This window comes from Rana temporaria, chromosome 1 (assembly GCF_905171775.1).
Source record: "Rana temporaria chromosome 1, aRanTem1.1, whole genome shotgun sequence".
NCBI lineage: Eukaryota > Metazoa > Chordata > Amphibia > Anura > Ranidae > Rana > Rana temporaria.
This window is the reverse complement of record NC_053489.1, coordinates 97,218,965-97,233,682: the sequence shown is the minus strand read 5'-3', so window position 1 is coordinate 97,233,682 and position 14,718 is coordinate 97,218,965.

Here is a 14,718-nt window from a genome sequence, read left to right as displayed (position 1 = left end):
ATTGGGGGGGGGGGTGATTACTGTTTCTGCCACCCCCTGTCATGTGTACTAGCACTGTATGTAGCTGACCTGATTTGGGGGGGGGGGTGATTGCTGTGTCCACCACCCCCTGCCATGTGTACTAGCACTGTATGTAGCTGACCTGATTTGGGGGGGGGGGGGATTGCTGTGTCCACCACCCCCTGCCATGTGTACTAGCACTGTATGTAGCTGACCTGATTTGGGGGGGGGGGGGGTGATTGCTGTGTCCGCCACCCCCTGTCATGTGTACTAGCACTGTATGTAGCTGACCTGATTTGGGGGGGGGGGGTGATTGCTGTGTCCACCACCCCCTGTCATGTGTACTAGCACTGTATGTAGCTGACCTGATTTGGGGGGGGGGGGGATTGCTGTGTCCACCACCCCCTGCCATGTGTACTAGCACTGTATGTAGCTGACCTGATTGGGGGGGGGGGGGTGATTACTGTTTCTGCCACCCCCTGCCATGTGTACTAGCACTGTATGTAGCTGACCTGATTGGGGGGGGGGGGTGATTACTGTGTCTGCCACCCCCTGTCATGTGTACTAGCACTGTATGTAGCTGACCTGATTGGGGGGGGGGGGTGATTGCTGTGTCCGCCACCCCCTGCCATGTGTACTAGCACTGTATGTAGCTGACCTGATTTGGGGGGGGGGGGGGTGATTGCTGTGTCCACCACCCCCTGCCATGTGTACTAGCACTGTATGTAGCTGACCTGATTTGGGGGGGTGGGGGTGATTGCTGTGTCCGCCACCCCCTGTCATGTGTACTAGCACTGTATGTAGCTGACCTGATTTGGGGGGGGGGGGGGTGATTGCTGTGTCCACCACCCCCTGCCATGTGTACTAGCACTGTATGTAGCTGACCTGATTGGGGGGGGGGGGTGATTACTGTTTCTGCCACCCCCTGCCATGTGTACTAGCACTGTATGTAGCTGACCTGATTGGGGGGGGGGGGGGTGATTACTGTTTCTGCCACCCCCTGCCATGTGTACTAGCACTGTATGTAGCTGACCTGATTTGGGGGGGGGGGGTGATTGCTGTGTCCACCACCCCCTGCCATGTGTACTAGCACTGTATGTAGCTGACCTGATTTGGGGGGGGGGTGATTGCTGTGTCCACCACCCCCTGCCATGTGTACTAGCACTGTATGTAGCTGACCTGATTTGGGGGGGTGGGGGTGATTGCTGTGTCCGCCACCCCCTGTCATGTGTACTAGCACTGTATGTAGCTGACCTGATTTGGGGGGGGGGTGATTGCTGTGTCCACCACCCCCTGCCATGTGTACTAGCACTGTATGTAGCTGACCTGATTTGGGGGGGTGATTACTGTTTCTGCCACCCCCTGCCATGTGTACTAGCACTGTATGTAGCTGACCTGATTTGGGGGGGGGGGGGGGTGATTACTGTTTCTGCCACCCCCTGCCATGTGTACTAGCACTGTATGTAGCTGACCTGATTGGGGGGGGGGGGGTGATTACTGTTTCTGCCACCCCCTGCCATGTGTACTAGCACTGTATGTAGCTGACCTGATTGGGGGGGGGGGTGATTACTGTTTCTGCCACCCCCTGCCATGTGTACTAGCACTGTATGTAGCTGACCTGATTTGGGGGGGGGGGTGATTGCTGTGTCCGCCACCCCCTGTCATGTGTACTAGCACTGTATGTAGCTGACCTGATTTGGGGGGGGGGGGGTGATTGCTGTGTCCACCACCCCCTGTCATGTGTACTAGCACTGTATGTAGCTGACCTGATTGGGGGGGGGGGGTGATTACTGTTTCTGCCACCCCCTGCCATGTGTACTAGCACTGTATGTAGCTGACCTGATTTGGGGGGGGGGGGGTTGGGGGGGGGGTGATTACTGTGTCTGCCACCCCCTGCCATGTGTACTAGCACTGTATGTAGCTGACCTGATTGGGGGGGGTGATTGCTGTGTCCGCCACCCCCTGCCATGTGTACTAGCACTGTATGTAGCTGACCTGATTTGGGGGGGGGGGGGGGTGATTGCTGTGTCCACCACCCCCTGCCATGTGTACTAGCACTGTATGTAGCTGACCTGATTTGGGGGGGTGGGGGTGATTGCTGTGTCCACCACCCCCTGCCATGTGTACTAGCACTGTATGTAGCTGACCTGATTTGGGGGGGGGGGGGTGATTGCTGTGTCCACCACCCCCTGCCATGTGTACTAGCACTGTATGTAGCTGACCTGATTTGGGGGGGTGGGGGTGATTGCTGTGTCCGCCACCCCCTGTCATGTGTACTAGCACTGTATGTAGCTGACCTGATTTGGGGGGGTGGGGGTGATTGCTGTGTCCACCACCCCCTGCCATGTGTACTAGCACTGTATGTAGCTGACCTGATTGGGGGGGGGGGGGGGTGATTGCTGTGTCCGCCACCCCCTGCCATGTGTACTAGCACTGTATGTAGCTGACCTGATTGGGGGGGGGGGGGTGATTGCTGTGTCCACCACCCCCTGCCATGTGTACTAGCACTGTATGTAGCTGACCTGATTGGGGGGGGGGGGTGATTACTGTTTCTGCCACCCCCTGCCATGTGTACTAGCACTGTATGTAGCTGACCTGATTGGGGGGGGGTGATTGCTGTGTCCACCACCCCCTGCCATGTGTACTAGCACTGTATGTAGCTGACCTGATTGGGGGGGGGGGGTGATTACTGTTTCTGCCACCCCCTGCCATGTGTACTAGCACTGTATGTAGCTGACCTGATTGGGGGGGGTGGGGGTGATTGCTGTGTCCACCACCCCCTGCCATGTGTACTAGCACTGTATGTAGCTGACCTGATTGGGGGGGTGGGGGTGATTGCTGTGTCCACCACCCCCTGCCATGTGTACTAGCACTGTATGTAGCTGACCTGATTTGGGGGGGGGGTGATTGCTGTGTCCACCACCCCCTGCCATGTGTACTAGCACTGTATGTAGCTGACCTGATTTGGGGGGGGGGGGGTGATTGCTGTGTCCGCCACCCCCTGTCATGTGTACTAGCACTGTATGTAGCTGACCTGATTTGGGGGGGTGGGGGTGATTGCTGTGTCCACCACCCCCTGCCATGTGTACTAGCACTGTATGTAGCTGACCTGATTGGGGGGGGGGGGGTGATTGCTGTGTCCGCCACCCCCTGCCATGTGTACTAGCACTGTATGTAGCTGACCTGATTGGGGGGGGGGGGGTGATTGCTGTGTCCACCACCCCCTGCCATGTGTACTAGCACTGTATGTAGCTGACCTGATTGGGGGGGGGGGTGATTACTGTTTCTGCCACCCCCTGCCATGTGTACTAGCACTGTATGTAGCTGACCTGATTTGGGGGGGGGGGATTGCTGCGTCTGCCACCCCCTGCCATGTGTACTAGCACTGTATGTAGCTGACCTGATTGGGGGGGGGGGGGTGATTACTGTTTCTGCCACCCCCCTGCCATGTGTACTAGCACTGTATGTAGCTGACCTGATTGGGGGGGGTGGGGGTGATTGCTGTGTCCACCACCCCCTGCCATGTGTACTAGCACTGTATGTAGCTGACCTGATTGGGGGGGGGGGGGTGATTGCTGTGTCCGCCACCCCCTGCCATGTGTACTAGCACTGTATGTAGCTGACCTGATTGGGGGGGTGGGGGTGATTGCTGTGTCCACCACCCCCTGCCATGTGTACTAGCACTGTATGTAGCTGACCTGATTTGGGGGGGGGGGGGTGATTGCTGTGTCCACCACCCCCTGCCATGTGTACTAGCACTGTATGTAGCTGACCTGATTTGGGGGGGTGGGGGTGATTGCTGTGTCCGCCACCCCCTGTCATGTGTACTAGCACTGTATGTAGCTGACCTGATTTGGGGGGGTGGGGGTGATTGCTGTGTCCACCACCCCCTGCCATGTGTACTAGCACTGTATGTAGCTGACCTGATTGGGGGGGGGGGGGGTGATTGCTGTGTCCGCCACCCCCTGCCATGTGTACTAGCACTGTATGTAGCTGACCTGATTGGGGGGGGGGGGGTGATTGCTGTGTCCACCACCCCCTGCCATGTGTACTAGCACTGTATGTAGCTGACCTGATTGGGGGGGGGGTGATTACTGTTTCTGCCACCCCCTGCCATGTGTACTAGCACTGTATGTAGCTGACCTGATTGGGGGGGGGGGTGATTGCTGTGTCCACCACCCCCTGCCATGTGTACTAGCACTGTATGTAGCTGACCTGATTGGGGGGGGGGGGTGATTACTGTTTCTGCCACCCCCTGCCATGTGTACTAGCACTGTATGTAGCTGACCTGATTGGGGGGGGTGGGGGTGATTGCTGTGTCCACCACCCCCTGCCATGTGTACTAGCACTGTATGTAGCTGACCTGATTGGGGGGGTGGGGGTGATTGCTGTGTCCACCACCCCCTGCCATGTGTACTAGCACTGTATGTAGCTGACCTGATTTGGGGGGGGGGGGGTGATTGCTGTGTCCACCACCCCCTGCCATGTGTACTAGCACTGTATGTAGCTGACCTGATTTGGGGGGGTGGGGGTGATTGCTGTGTCCGCCACCCCCTGTCATGTGTACTAGCACTGTATGTAGCTGACCTGATTTGGGGGGGTGGGGGTGATTGCTGTGTCCACCACCCCCTGCCATGTGTACTAGCACTGTATGTAGCTGACCTGATTGGGGGGGGGGGGGTGATTGCTGTGTCCCCCCCCCCCTGCCATGTGTACTAGCACTGTATGTAGCTGACTGATTGGGGGGGGGGGGGGGTGATTGCTGTGTCCACCACCCCCTGCCATGTGTACTAGCACTGTATGTAGCTGACCTGATTGGGGGGGGGGGTGATTACTGTTTCTGCCACCCCCTGCCATGTGTACTAGCACTGTATGTAGCTGACCTGATTTGGGGGGGGGGGATTGCTGCGTCTGCCACCCCCTGCCATGTGTACTAGCACTGTATGTAGCTGACCTGATTGGGGGGGGGGGGTGATTACTGTTTCTGCCACCCCCTGCCATGTGTACTAGCACTGTATGTAGCTGACCTGATTGGGGGGGGTGGGGGTGATTGCTGTGTCCACCACCCCCTGCCATGTGTACTAGCACTGTATGTAGCTGACCTGATTGGGGGGGGGGGGTGATTGCTGTGTCCGCCACCCCCTGCCATGTGTACTAGCACTGTATGTAGCTGACCTGATTGGGGGGGGGGGGGGTGATTGCTGTTTCTGCCACCCCCTGCCATGTGTACTAGCACTGTATGTAGCTGACCTGATTGGGGGGGGGTGATTGCTGTGTCCACCACCCCCTGCCATGTGTACTAGCACTGTATGTAGCTGACCTGATTGGGGGGGGGGGTGATTACTGTTTCTGCCACCCCCTGCCATGTGTACTAGCACTGTATGTAGCTGACCTGATTTGGGGGGGGTTGGGGTGGGGGTGATTACTGTCTGCCACCCCCTGCCATGTGTACTAGCACTGTATGTAGCTGACCTGATTTGGGGCGGGGGGTGATTGCTGTTTCTGCCACCCCCTGCCATGTGTACTAGCACTGTATGTAGCTGACCTGATTGGGGGGGGGGGTGATTGCTGCGTCTGCCACCCCCCTGCCATGTGTACTAGCACTGTAGGTAGCTGACCTGATTTGGGGGGGGGTGATTACTGTGTCCGCCACCCCCTGCCATGTGTACTAGCACTGTAGGTAGCTGACCTGATTTGGGGGGGGTGATTACTGTGTCCGCCACACCCTGCCATGTGTACTAGCACTGTATGTAGCTGCCCCAGGGCTGTCTTAATGAGAGGGCACACTGGGCACTGCCCAGGGGCCCCAGTTGCATGGGGGGCCCCTGCTTTTTTACCCAAAGCAGCTGTTCCTTGGCCCATGATGCTATTAAGACGGCCCTGATTGGGGGGGGGGGGTGATTACTGTGTCCGCAACCCCCTGCCATGTGTATAGTGTAACACTGTAGCTGACCTGATTGGGAGGGTTGCAGAATGTAGGCATGTGCGACTTACAGTGTGCAGAATTTAGACACATGCGACTTAGTGTGCAGAATTTAGACACATGCGATTTACAGTGTGCAAAATGTAGACACGTGCCATTTAGTGTGCAAAATGTAGACACGTGCGATTTAGTGTGCAAAATGTAGACACGTGCGATTTAGTGTGCAAAATGTAGACACGTGCGATTTACAGTGTGCAGAATGTAGACACGTGCGACTTACAGTGTGCAGAATGTAGACACGTGCGACTTAGTGTGCAGAATGTAGACACGTGCGATTTACAGTGTGCAGAATGTAGACACGTGCGACTTACAGTGTGCAGAATGTAGACACGTGCGACTTACAGTGTGCAGAATGTAGACACGTGCGACTTAGTGTGCAGAATGTAGACACGTGCGATTTACAGTGTGCAGAATGTAGACATGTGCGATTTACAGTGTGCAGAATGTAGACATGTATTATCTGTTCAGTAAATGTTATAAATAATTGAAATAGGTTTAAGTAAGTTAATAACTTATTTTCCAATGTTTTTTTCAGGGTTTTTTCAGGTAAACGTTGGGGGGGGGGGGGGGGTGCCAGATGTAGGATCCGCCCCGGGTGCCAAATGCTCTAGGTACGCCCCTGCCAACGCCCAGTCCATAAATCAGCCCAGACTTCCGCCCTGCAGGTGCAAATGTACTGAAGCTTTTTTTTCCCAAGCTAGGTCGTTTGCATTGTGGTGGGGCAGTTATGGCTGATGAGGAATCCTCAGGTGGGCGGATGACCAATTTCAGCCCAGAGGAGAGGGTTGTAATTATTGAGGGCCTCTCCCAACATGGGGACCGCCTCTATGGGCCACAGAGTGGCTGCCCCTGGCATATTGGCACACAGATGTGTTGTCCAGCAAGTGTTGTTGCTCAGTTCGTTTGTAACGCTGCTGCTTTAGCTGCTCTCCAGCTGACCTCTGCAAGTTTGGTGCAAAGTTACCCCTGCTTTTATGAGGTGTAACTTGGCGCCGGAAATTTCTGCTCCGCGCACTGGGAGTAGCCTGCGCCGGTCAAGCTTAAGTTGATGAATCGGCCCAAAAACCTAATTTGCATATTTAAAACACAAAAACCATGGCCGCGCCAGATCCGACCAGCGTAAATCTGCGCCAACGCCGCGCCGGCGTGGAAAGGTTACACCGAGGCGATGAAGTCTATTTGGAGGCGTAATCTGGTTCTCTGGGTACAGCGCAGCGATCCGCCGGCGCAAATCTGCACTTACGCCGCGCATCTACCAAAAAATCGGTGTAAGTGCTTCATGAATCTGGCCCTGTGTGTTTTTTTCCTGGGTTGGGCAGAGATCCAGGGAGGGCTGGATGACTCACAGGCAGCATCACTGAGACCTCCCCCACTCCCCTACTTCTAGAACTTACTGGAAACTTCTAGAAGATTGGGAGGGGAAGAAAGGTGGAGCTGCCTGGAGTATTCATGAGGGCCCCCGACCAATCCCCAAAAGTTGGGTTAGCAGGGTGCAGTGGAGTGCAGTGCAATACTCAGGGTCTGCCCAGCGGGAGGCAGTAGAGTGTAAGATGGAGATGGAGTGATAGGCTGTCAGAAAGTAACCCTCTAGTCTGGGAGGGTGAACTCAGGCCTGGGCTCAGGTGCGGAAGGGACCCTTCTCATGACACATGGAGGGATCCTGACTAAGAGGCATGGGAGGAAGGAGAGGACAGCAGGAGGACACTGCCGAGCAAATCTCCAGGGAGGAAGACATCCAGGTGGGCTGGTGAGTGACACACAGTCAGGAGGACTGAGAGGACTGGATGAGACTAGTCTGGATGGATACAGAGTCGGTCAGGAGGACTGTTGTGAAACAGGCAGGAGAAGGGGGCAGCTTCAGCCAGGTGGGCTGGCAGTGCCTGAAGAGGTGGTACATGGAGCAGTAGCCTCAGATAAGACAGCTGTGCAGTAGGACTTCCTGTGCTACACCAAAGGAGCCCACTGTCCCTGCTTGTAAGAGGCATTTGCTACTGGTCTAGATGAGCCTTTATTGGACCATTCAAACAGTGCCAGCTGTTGTAGTACCACAAGCAAGAGTTGTGCTGGAAGAGTTGAAGGAGATCTGCAAGCAAGTTTGTGGAGGAGGCAGAGGAGTGTATATACTGGGCCAGATTCATGTAGATCAGCGGATCTTTAGATCCGCCAGATCTACGTGTTTTACGATCCGCCGGTGCAATTTAGCGAGGCTAGTGCATGATTCATAAAGCACTTACCTCGCAAATTGCACCGTCGGATCTTAACTCCCCCCGGCGGAATGCAAATTCCGCGGCTAGGGGGAGTGTACAATTTAAATCAGGCGCGTTCCCGCGCCGATTTAACTGCACATGCGCCGCCGGCGAAAAAGCCCAGTGCGCATGCTCCAAATGACGTCGCTAGGACGTCATTGTTTTCGGCGGCTAGGTTACTTACGGCCATCCGTATTCCCGACAGACTTACGCAAACGACGTAACAAATTTAAAACTCGGCGTGGGAACGTCGGCCATACTTAACATTAGCTACCCCTCATATAGCAGGGGTAGCTATCCGCCAGAAAAAGCCAAACGCAAACGACGTTGAAAAAGAGCGACGGGCGTACGGACGGACGTGAATCGGCGGTTCTCCTCATTTGCATATGCGACGTGTAAAAAAAAGCGACGACACCTAGCGGCCGGCGGGAGACTACAGCCTAAGATTCGACTGGTGTAAGTCACTTACACCAGTCGGATCTAAGGGAGATCTATGCGGAACTGATTCTTATGAATCAGTCGCATAGCTCCGACCGTGGGATCTCACAGATCCGACCGTCGGCTCTCACAGATACGACGGCGGATCAGGAGATCCACCGTTGTATCTCTTGATGAATCTGCCCCAGTGTGTGTATGTAGTTGTCCCTGAAGACTTTACTGCACTGATCAAGTGGGCATCCCATATTCCCCATCCAAGTTTAAGGCCCCTTTCAGACGGACGTCAGTTTTGCCGCAATTAAAAGAATGTACATTTTCAGTAAAGTTCAAGGCTCTGGGCACTGCGATTAGCTGCATTTGTACATTTCGATTACGTGCGGTTACATGCGGCCGCGTTTAGCTGCGGTAGTCATTTCCATAGCAACCCTTTTTATTTTTATTTTATTATGATGTGCTTCCTGTTGTTCTTTTTTTTTTCTCACGCTGCTATCCGCAGTTGACACAAAAGACAGCGATTACCTGCGGTTAAGTGCATATAGCTGCGCTTAATCGCACCTGGACGCATTCAATTCTATTTTTTCTATTCGCACCAAACCGCATGCAACGAAATCGCAGCTAAACGTTGTGTGTGAATGGGGCCATAGGAAAGCATTGTGTGCTTTTAGCTGCGGTAGAAAACTAGAAAATCCGCAGCTAAAAGCACCATTCTATCCGTCCGTGTGAAAGGCCCCTAAATTCCCTAATAAAACACAAAAAAAACAAAGTTGCACGGTCCTGATTGAGAAAAATAAAAAACAAAGCTGATTGGACTGTTTCCTGACTCTGTTTGCTGTGGAAAATACAGTGTGCCTGGCTGTGCAGGTCGGGGATCACATTCACCAGCGGCTCCTAGGGGGGTAGCTCTACATAAAATTGTACTGCACCTCGATTCAAGCGAAAATTTGTTTGCCAATGCATGGGAGGTGTCATTAAGAAAAAGTTTTTCATGCACTGCCATTAAAGTCCTTGGGCCAGATCCACAAAGAAGTTACGTCGGCGTATCTATTGATACGCCACGTAACTTCTAGGTTGCTCCGGCGTATTTTTGTTTTGTATCCACAAAACAAGATACGCCTGAATGGGGGCTAGATCCAACTGGCGTACATCCTAGTACGCCGTCGGATCTTAGGTGCATATTTACGCTGGCCGCTAGGTGGCGCTTCCGTTGATTTCCACGTAGAGTATGCAAATTAGCTAGATACGCCAATCCTCAAATGTACGTCCACCCGGCGCATTTTTTTACGTCGTTTCCGTAAGGCTTTTTTTGGCGTAACGTTACCCCTGGGTCTATGAAGCGTACGCAATGTTAAGTATAGACGTCGGTCCAGCGTTGAATTTCCCGTCGTTTACGTCATTTGCGTAAAACGTTCGCGAAAAGGGCTTTGCGTAAATTACGTTCTTGTCGAAAGCATTGACTATTTGCGACATGATTTCGAGCATGCGCACTGGGGTGCCCCAAGGACGGCGTTAAAAAAAAACGTAATTTACGTGGGGTCAAGTAGAATTAACATAAAACACGCCCACATCTTATCCATTTGAATTGCGCACCCTTACGCCGACACAGTTACGCTACGCCGCCGTAACTTTAGACTAAGTGCTTTGAGAATACAGCACTTGCCTCTCAAAGTAGCGGCAGCGTAGCGTAACTACGATACGCTACGCCTGCTTAAAATTACGCCGATCTACGTGGATCTGGCCCCATGGGTTCAAAAACGCACTATGCTGCATCAAACCAAGAACCTATACCTTATAAAAAAAACGCACAGCACCATAATGCATTGAACGAGCACCATAGAAAATAATGTGACTTACAATGTTGTGCATTGCAGTGCAATGGCAGATGCAGAAGAAGCCGCATTAGCGTGAACAGAATTTAATTTGTATTTCTTTTTATTTATTTTGTTTTATTAATTGATAAATTGACAAAAGTTCTAGTCTGTTTTAAAGCAGCTTTGCAGGGTTTTTGCTATAAATGTATATTTCCAGCAGGTGGTGCTATAGTATAAGATTAGGAAAATGTGAATTGTTTCTTCTACTGTACTAGATATAGTAGTAGCAGAATGTTGTAGCCATGGATTGATGCAGAAAGTTTGGGGTATAATACCCTTTATTTGCTAATTTAAAGTAAATTTATACCCATTTAGAAAAATCAAATATAAGCTTTCACTAATGTAATTTCAAGCATTGTTTTCAATCCTTTTAGATCGGCAGTTTTCATTAAATAATACCTAGTGATGTTGCCATAAAGGTTCTTGTTCAGGCACTTCCTGTTTTTGGGGACAGCTGTCTCCCAGTTGTACAAATGTGTTGTCACCATTTCACTTGCAATGCTAGTGGATACTTTTAAAGGGGTTGAAAAGGTACAATTTTTTTTTTCCTAAATAGCTTCCTTTACCTTAGTGCAGTCCTCCTTCACTTACCTCGTCCTTCGATTTTGCTTTTAAATGTCCTTATTTCTTCTGAGAAATCCTCACTTCCTGTTCTTCTGTCTGTAACTCGCCACCGTAATGCGAGGCTTTCTTCCTGGTGTGGAGTGTCATGCTCGCCCCCTCCCTTGTACCACAGGAGAGTTGTGTGTTAGTGGGCGTCCTGACTCTCCTGAAGCATTTAAAAAATACATATCATTTTGCCACATTTGTGCCACATTCCCTTTACCATCACACAATGATTGACAAATTGTGATCCTACCATGAGCTGTCAAGAAGAAAAATTGAGAGTCATCAGCTAAGCCAGTGTTTTTCCAAACTTCAGTCATCTACCTTTGGTGACCCCCTGTGCCCATTGTCCTCTGAAGACGTCAGGCGAAACACATAAAGGCGATGCTTCTGGCAGTGATGTCATCCTGTACAGCTGCAGATTCAGGCTGCTTGAAAGTCGTGGATTGCAGTGGCAGCTGGTGCTCAATTTTCATGGGGGGGGCAGCGGCCTGCACCCCCCCCCCCCCCCCCAGCCAACCAACCACATAAACCACCCACCACCCCCCACCATCTCGATCGATTGCTGCTTCCCCCTGGTTGCTCGATTGATCGCTCGTCACCTGCCAGGCCCCCCGCCAGCAGGTGACAATGTGCATTGGTGTGGTGAAGGAGCAATGAAATTGGTGTAAAGAGTCAGCGCCGGTGGATTCAAAATTTTTCACATTTCACAGTTGATCAGTTGTAAACTGGATTTTATATGAAATCATTCAATTATTATTCATTATTTATTGCACTAGCCCTTTTTTTGGAGTGGATACATCTCTTTCACAGCATAATTTGCACATATTTAGTTGATGCACTTCTATTTATTGCTGTGTTTTGCACTTTATTTTTTATGTACATTTTTAGTTATATGTTATATGTTGCATCATACTGATTATGTATATCACTTTAAGGGATAGTGTACCTAATTAGTTGTTGTATATTTAAATTGTTGCGATATTCAGGCATTATTTAGCCACTTTATCACCGTGTGAAAGCGAAAGACGACTACAGCATGGCGCTCCATGAACACGTATCCTGTGCGTGTTCTGTGATTGCTGTGTAAAGGGCCAATCACAGTGGCCCAGTGTCCACCAGTGCCCATCAGTACAGCCTAGCAGTGCCCATCAATGCAGTCTCATCGGTGCTGCCTCATCAGTGCCCATCAGTGCAGCCTATTAGTGCTGCCTATCAGTGCCCATCAGTGCAGTCTCGTTTGTGCAGCCTCATCATTACACATCGGTGAAGAAAAAAAAATATTACTTAAATACCACCAAAGGTAAACTTTTAATTTGAGTACAGTGTTGCATGACCGTGCAATTGTCATTCAAATTGCAACAGTGCTAAAAGCTGAAAGTCGGCCTGGAATGGAATGGGTGAAAGTGCCCTGTATTGAAGTGGTTAGATTGTGACTTTCCTGCAGGTTTAAGGCCCCATTCACACTAGGGACTGCATGTGAATTATAGAGGATCGAGCTGCGTGTTCCTGTGTGATTCACACACAGTTCTGTGCAGTGAGACTTTAGTCCATTCATTTTGAATGGGCTGAAATCGCACCGCACCAAGAGGAATGCATGCACTTCTTTTGGAAACACACTGCAACCAGATTGCATGCTACATTTGTACCATGCGATATGGTGCAGGCAAATGCACTGAATTTGCGACCTGCGTTTGGGGTGTCCTACTGACAACTGCTGCAGATTGCAAGGGCAGTATGATTTGAATGTACTGCGGGAAACCAGCATGGAACACAGGTTTGCCACACAGCATTCTACACTAAGATTGCTTGTTTTTTTTTTATTTATTTTTGGTGTACACTGAGTGCAGGGATTTACACATAAATATTGTTTACACTTATGGTTGGGGGCTGCCTTAAAAGTTGGCAAAAACTATTTTGTGGATAAACAGGAGTGCACTTACTTGTGCTTTCCTGTGACCCACAATTAGCTGACAATGGGCTAAAGCCCACTGTTGGCTGACATCAGATAGCTGCTCCAGACTCTGGGGGGATCCGGACAATACTGTCGGGATCCACCCAGATGCCTTACAGGCAGCTGGCTCAGCCTTTCAATGAACCACTAAGAGGCAGAGCCAACAACTCCCACCCCCTCTCCTGCCTGGCATTCCAGTGAGTGCGGGAGGGCCAGAGCAGAGAGATGGTGACTGACAGTCCATGTTCTCTGCTCAGAGTGGACCTGAGAACTGAGTGATCAGCGGTCATATGATCACTTGATTTTTGGGCTTAGAGCCAGCAGGGGACAGTTTGCAGCATCAGATCTACGCTGCAGCCAATAGGTGAGCCTTACTACTAATTGATGATATATCACAGCAATCATGAAGTTACCATGAGTCATATTGAAAAAATTTGAGTCATTTATCAATGTTATTTTACTGTACTATTTTAATATGTTCAACATTTGGGTATATCACTGACATCTATGAGAATCATGCGTTACTATGCATTTTATGCAACTAGTTTTTACCATGTCTGATATGATTTACCAATCATTGTATACCATACCTGGTATTGTTTTATGGATGTACCATGAATGTCATTCTATGTACCATACCCAATGATGTTACTATTAAATGTTTTATTTACCCTATTGATTGACTCATCTTGCCCTAGTGTTTTGTTTCATTGGAAAGTCCCATTGCCCCTTCCCCGTCCCTATTGCCAACTCTCCCTTCAATAGGTAAGTATGTTTTTTTATTTTTCTATATTTCCACACTTCTCCTTTAAGCAAAGGCAGCTGGATGGGGTTGTACACATGGTGCAGCAGCAATGATTTGCTTTAGGCCATGAAAAAAATACCCCTCTTTGCCTATGGTGTGCAGTACCACCAACAAATGGATCCTATACAAGTTCATTGCACACTGCTGTGGCATTTACAGAGTAAAACTGGGTAATATTGATGAAGACCTACGTACAAAATAGCCAACCACTAGACACACCAATAGCACTTCCCCCAAATCATTTTGCTTGCTATAGAATGAAAGGTCCTGGACTATGACCTAATTGTTGCTGTCCTTTATTTGACTGTATATCTACAATCAAACTGACAGGACAGTAGGGCAACAGCTAAACAGCTAGTTCTAAGTGTACTATTGGAAGACGGACAAACTATTATTTTCCACAAACCTTATGCCGCATACACACGATCGGATTTTCCGTCTGAAAAACCATGAATGTTTTTTCCGATGGAATTCCGCTCTAGCTTGGCTTGCATACACACGGTCACACAAAAGTTTTCTGAACTTTCGACCATCAAGAACGTGGTGACGTACAACACTACGACGAGTCGAGAAAATTAAGTTCAATGCTTCCGAGCATGCGTCAAATTGTTTTCGAGCATGCGTCGGATTTGCTACAGATGATCGGAATTACCGATCTGAATTTTTTCCGTCTGAAAAATAGAGAACCTGCTCTCAAACTTTTGCTGGCGGAAATTCCACCAGCAAAAGTCCGGTGGAGCATACACACGGTCGGAATTTCTGACAAAAAGCTTGCATCAGACATTTGCTGTCGGAAATTCCGACCGTGTGTATGGGAC